The sequence below is a fragment of the Chiloscyllium punctatum genome, chromosome 6 (assembly GCF_047496795.1).
Source record: "Chiloscyllium punctatum isolate Juve2018m chromosome 6, sChiPun1.3, whole genome shotgun sequence".
NCBI lineage: Eukaryota > Metazoa > Chordata > Chondrichthyes > Orectolobiformes > Hemiscylliidae > Chiloscyllium > Chiloscyllium punctatum.
In genome coordinates, this window is record NC_092744.1 from 113,497,381 (window position 1) to 113,503,470 (window position 6,090).

The window sequence follows — 6,090 nt, forward strand, 5'->3', positions numbered from 1 at the left end:
TGCGCCCCGAGATCTAAGCCATGTTGGAAGTGAAACGGAGGAATATACAGAGAGGCTACAGAATGACATCGCATTCATTTGGTTTTCCTTAAATCACTGACGAGCAGGAAAATGTAAACGGGGAGGGTGAGTGGGGAAGTGACGCAGTTGCAGCTCTGGTGAAAGTCCAAAGGTTCCTCTGAGAGTGTAATTTATTTCATTGCTGTTGCTGATTAAATGAGCCACTAACGTGCGAACTGCTCCAAAATATGATTCAGGACCTCTGGTGCCAATTCTCGCACGTTGAATACCGACAGACAGCTTCCAAATGACGTCTTTCAGAGACGACTGTGGGATACATTTGACAGACAGACAAGTTCAGGAATCCATGGTGCGCTGTGACACCAGCGAATCAGCTTCTTCCCTGCCTTTGAACCGGGCCGCCTGCGCAAGGAATGCAAATACGGGAATGCTTTTCGTGGAAGGAACAGAAGGGGGTAACTACACTCTCAAACAGAATGGCATATGATCAGAACCAGGTTGGAGAAAAACAATACAATGCTTTGCACTGTAAGTAAATGGAATTACATTGCATTTCACTCCGAGAGCAGATTTGTTCAAGCAAATTCGAAGGCAGGTTTGCAGATGGGAAAGCAAGCAAGAAAGCTCCGTTCTTGTCCATGTAAAAGGCTGCAATTGAAGAACAAAAGCAGTTTCTGCCCAGTTTCGAACTGGGGACCTTTCGCGTGTAAGGCGAACGTGATGACCACTACACTACAGAAACAAGCCTCGATCACCCCCGCTGCAGCTCAGAGCCATCCAGCACTGAAAGTTGAAGCCTTTCTACCTTTCACCTTTCTGTTTCCATTCGCTCGTTGTTTAATGGGACTTGTTTATATTTGGCTATGTGGTGAGCATGGACGAGATACACCGAAGTATCTGTTTCCACGCGGTGTACCCCAATAACGTTGTGTTGCTTACACCGGCTTTAAAGGATTACTTTTTAGCGGAGCTTACTGTCGCAGTCTGTGGCATAATCATTTAGTCTGTTCGACTGCTCACGGGAAAGGTAGCATTGTGAAACACTGCAGAAACGAACGACATCCTTACTTTTGCTCCGACTGACCATGCTCCGTGAAAGTTTCCCAGATTCTCAGTTGAGGATTTTTGCAGCTGGAAGTTACCTCAGAAACCCTGTTAATTCGTAATGTATTGAGCGAATCGCAAAACAGAAAGCATTTAACACGGAACACAAACAAAACTGGAAAACCAAATGCATTTTCAGACACAGCGAGCATGAATGCTAAATGTGAGACAGTCCGGGGGCATGAGCCAAAAAGTAATCACACAACAGGGCAATTCCAAACTACTCTTTCAAACATACTGGAGCCTGAGTGCACCACCACTTCCCAGACAATGCTGCAAAGAGACAAGGAAAGAACTTAATAAGAATGGGCCATAAAAAGTGAATTTCACCAATCACAGTCTCGATTAGATTACACTTCCCTTCCGATTTCTCCAGGACGGAAATGAAGGAAGTGGGAGAAATTCAATAACATGTGTCATCGAAATACATTGGAACGATTTTCTCATTGGACAGAAAACCAAATAACGACGAGCCGAGTCACCGTAGGACTCTGTTTCGCAACAACGATGAAATAACAGTCTCCATTCGGTTCCAGTAAAAGCTCAACTTGCCTGGAACAGAAAGCAACAGCAGAGCTGCTTGCGATTTTCCGCGCGGGAGGCGAACACGATCATGACAGCACAGACACTTTGGAAAATTCGGCACTTTCCCACACCGCAGTCAATTCCCCGGGAAGCAAACCCATTTTTCATCTGTTTTAAACATAAATGCAGCAGGGATCGAAACAGCATTTTAACAAGCTGTGCCGATGGAGTTGATCAGAAGTGATGGCAGCGGGGGGATTCGAACCCCTGCCTCTGCCGAGAGTGGACCCGTAAACCAGCGCCTTAGACAGCTCGGCCACGCTACCAACACGCCCGCGTGTCCATTTTCTTGAACTTCCAATTGTGCTCCTGCATAACAACAGACGTGAAAACTCACGCGAAAAGGGTTCCATGATCCCTCTCCGACTCGCACAGCTGCTCGGATGTGCCCGCCTACAATATCAATTTCTCAGCAGTTAACGTTAGCCCATCAATCCAGACAAAAATCACTGGTAAGCTGAGTCTATCTTCTCAGACTGGATTCAGCTACAAATGTATCTGTGAGTGCGTGAGAATATATGATCGGTTATGATTGGGTCAAATTACCATGAGCTACTTGACATTACTGCAATTTCGATTCTTGTTTTGCTAAATGATTTCACCCATTGCTCGAAACAGGACAACTTTCACGTTTACACGGAACACCAAACACACCGGACTACAGGGAAAATGCACAAAGCTGAGCAGGCCGTTTCCCAAATCATACCGTGCAGCATAGTTTCAGTCACTGTGTCTGTTTTGCAGAATAAGGTTCCCAAAGAATGTTCCACCCTAAAAGCGGAGGTCGCATTCCAATCCGAGAACGACAGATTACATTGTGAGGATGCTCTGACCTCGGAGCCAGTTCGAGATGCCACTTTCCTTGCCTTTGACCTTAACCGTGCAATTTGCTGCAGAGATGTTCACACCTGGACATGAGCCTCATGGATACCAACTGAGTTGGAAACCTGTGTGGGAATCGATGAGAAAAAGCGACTCAATAAAGTTTAACAAATTCCATGGTGCTTTTTAGAAATGCAGTTTTTGTTCACCTCAATCTAAAAGGCAGTTTCTGAACATAGTAACAGAAATCAAAAGGTAATAACCTCACCCCACCCCACTCCGGAAGAGGTGCTAACTGCCCTTGATTGCTTTCTGTTCACGATGTGAAGAGCTCTCACGCCTGAGTCACCTTCACGTGTCTGGTTGCTGAGTGAGTCACAAAGAAGGACTTTCTCCAGAGCTGCAACTGCCTCACTTCCCCACACGCCCTCCCCGTTTACATTTTCCTGCTCGTCAGTGATTTAAAGTAAACCAAATGGATGCGATGTCATTCTGTCGCCTCTCAGTCGATTCCTCCGTTTCAGTTCCAACGTGCTTTAGATCTCGGGGCGCACCTTAATACTAACGACGCTATGAAAGCACAGGTCCAGAGGTTCCTCTGAGAGTGTAATTTCTTTCATTGCTGTTGCTGATTGAAAGAACCATTAACGTGCAAACTGCTCCAAAATATGATTCAGGAATCTGGTGCCAACTCTCGCACGTTGAATAACGACAGACACCTTCCAAACGAGGTCTTTCAGAGACGCCTTTGGGATACATTTAACAGACAGACTAGTTCAGGAATCCGTGGTGCACTGTGACACCAGCGCATCAGCTTCTTCCCTGTCTTTGAACCGGGCCGCCTGCACAAGGAATGCAAATGAGGTACTGCTTTTCGTGGAAGGAACAGAAGGGGGTAACTACACTCTCAAACAGAATGGCATATGATCAGAACCAGGTTGGAGAAAAACATTACAAATGCTTTGCACTGTAAGTAAATGGAATTACATTGCATTGCACTACGAGAGCAGATTTGTTTAAGCAAACTCGAAGGCAGGTTTGCAGATGGTAAAGCAAGCAAGAAAGCTCCGTCCTTGTCCATGTCAAAGGCTGCAGTTGAAGAACAAAGCAGTTTCTACCCAGTTTCGAATTGGGGACCTTGCGCGTGTAAGGCGAACGTGATGACCACTACACTACAGAAACAGGCCTCTACAGTCCTCGCTGCAGCTTAGTGGCATCCAGCACTGAAAGTTGAAGCCATTCTACCTTTCACCTTTCTGTTTCCATGAGCTCGTTGTTTAATGGGACTTGTTTAATTTTGACTGTGTGGTGAGCATGGACGAGATACACCGAAGTATCTGTTTCCACGTGGTGTCCCCCAATAACGTTGTGTTGCTCACACCTGCTTTAAAGAATTACGTTTTTGCGGAGCTTACCGTCGCAGTCTGTGGCAAAATAATTTAGTCTGTTGGACTGCTCACTGGAAAGGTAGCATTGTGAAATACTGCAGAAACGAACGACATCCTTACTTTTGCTCCGACTGACCATGCTCCGTGAAAGTTTCCCAGATTCTCAGTTGAGGATTTTTGCAGCTGAAAGTTACCTCAGAAACCCTGTTAATTCGTAATGTATTGAGCGAATCGCAAAACAGAAAGCATTTAACACGGAACACAAACAAAACTGGAAAACCAAATGCATTTTCAGACACAGCGAGCATGAATGCTAAATGTGAGACAGTCCGAGGTCATGAGTCATAAAGTAATCACACAACAGGGCAATTCCAAACTACTCTTTCAAACATACTGGAGCCTGAGTGCACCACCACTTCCCAGACAATGCTGCAAAGAGACAAAGAAAGAACATAATAAGAATGGGCCATAAAAAGTTAATTTCACCAATCACAGTCTCGATTAGATTACCTTTCCCTTCCGATGACTCCAGGACGGAAATGAAGGAAGTGGGAGAAATTCAATAATGTATGACATCGAAATACATTGGAACGATTTTCTCATTGGACAGAAAACCAAATAACGACGAGCCGAGTCACCGTAGGACTCTGTTTCGCAACAGCGATGAAATAACAGTCTCCATTCGGTTCCAGTACAAGCTCAACTTTTCTGGAACGGAAAGCAACAACACAGCTGCTTGCGATTTTTACAGCATTACAGCAGAGACACTTTGAAATATTCAGCACTATCCCATGCCACTGATAAATTGCCGGGAAGCAAACCCACTTTTCCTTTTTTTTTGAACATCAATATAGTAGAGATCGACACAGCATTTTCACAAGCTGCAGCGTTAGAGGTGATTGGCAGGAATGGCAGTGGGAGCACTCGAAGCCTCGCTCCTATTGAGACGAGAGTCTGGATCCAGCGACTGAACAGCAGGGCAAGTCCAAACTGCGCGTTCAGTCCTACCTCAGTTTTAGTGCACTACTACTTCCCAGAAAGTGCTGGAAAGAGAGAAAGAAGGAACATAATGAGAATGGGCCATAAAAAGTGAATTTCATCAATCGATTAGATGATCTTTCCCTTCTGTCTCTAGGACGGAAATAATGGAACCCACGACATCGCAAACATTTTCCCATTCGCCAAAACACCAAATAACGACGAGTTGAGTCACCGCAGGACTTTGTTTCATAACAGCGATGGTATAAGACTCGGCTTTCGGCTCCAGTGAAAACTCAACTTTTCTGAAATGAAACAGCTGTGGTCGAGCTGCTTGAGCCCTCGACCTTTCGTCCGGGAGGCGAACACTGTTATGTCAGCACAGGCACTGACTCCTTTGCTTGAGTCTATATTCGCACCCACCACTGTCAAGTCTTTGAGAAGCAAACCCCAACTTTTTAACTTTGACCCACATTTCAACATGCTGTAACATTCCAGTTGATCCACTGTAATGACAGTGCAGGCTTTCGAATTTACATAACCGAGTGTCAAAAACCTCAGCACACCTCTTTAGCCCACTGTGCCATGTGACCTGGCTAGATGCTTTTAGACGTTTTCACATATGCACCTGCAAAGTAACAGAAGCACGTTCCCAGGGAAAGGATTACGTAATCCCTCTCCTGCTTGCACAGCTGCTGGTAATTTCTGGCTACAATATCAATTTAGCAGCAGATAACGATAGCCCATTAATCTAGACATAATTCAATGGTTATCTGAATCTACCTTCTGAGCCGCTTTTCAGCTGCAAATGTACATGTATGTGTGTAAGAATGTATGTTCGGTTTTGATTTCATAAAATAACCATGAGCTGCATGAGTTCGAGTTGCACTCGGTAAAGTTGGAGATCCCAGCCTGATGTCCCAATGTTCTCAGATCCATGTCAATCAAAGCTATGCCAGTTGAGTTTTGGGCTCTCAGCCTGATGCTCCCTACTCCATGTCAATCTAAGCTGCTCAAGGTGAGTTTGGTGATCCGAGGTTGATGTTCCAATTCTCCCTGCTGCTCAATGTGAATATAAGTTGCTCCAGGTGAATTTGGAGCTCCCAACCTGATGTCCCAATGTTCCCTGCTCCATGTCAATACAAGCTTCTCCAGGTCCGGTTGGAGCTTACCGTCTGGTGCCGCAATGCTC

General features: G+C 45.4%; 1 non-coding gene across 1 annotated transcript; it reads right to left on the bottom strand.

The window, feature by feature from the left end:
- Nucleotides 1-690: 690 nt before the first annotated feature.
- trnav-uac (transfer RNA valine (anticodon UAC)) lies at nucleotides 691-763 on the bottom strand. Its single transcript has one exon. It is a non-coding gene; the product is annotated as a tRNA-Val (tRNA).
- Between the last annotated feature and the right edge of the window lie 5,327 nt (nucleotides 764-6,090).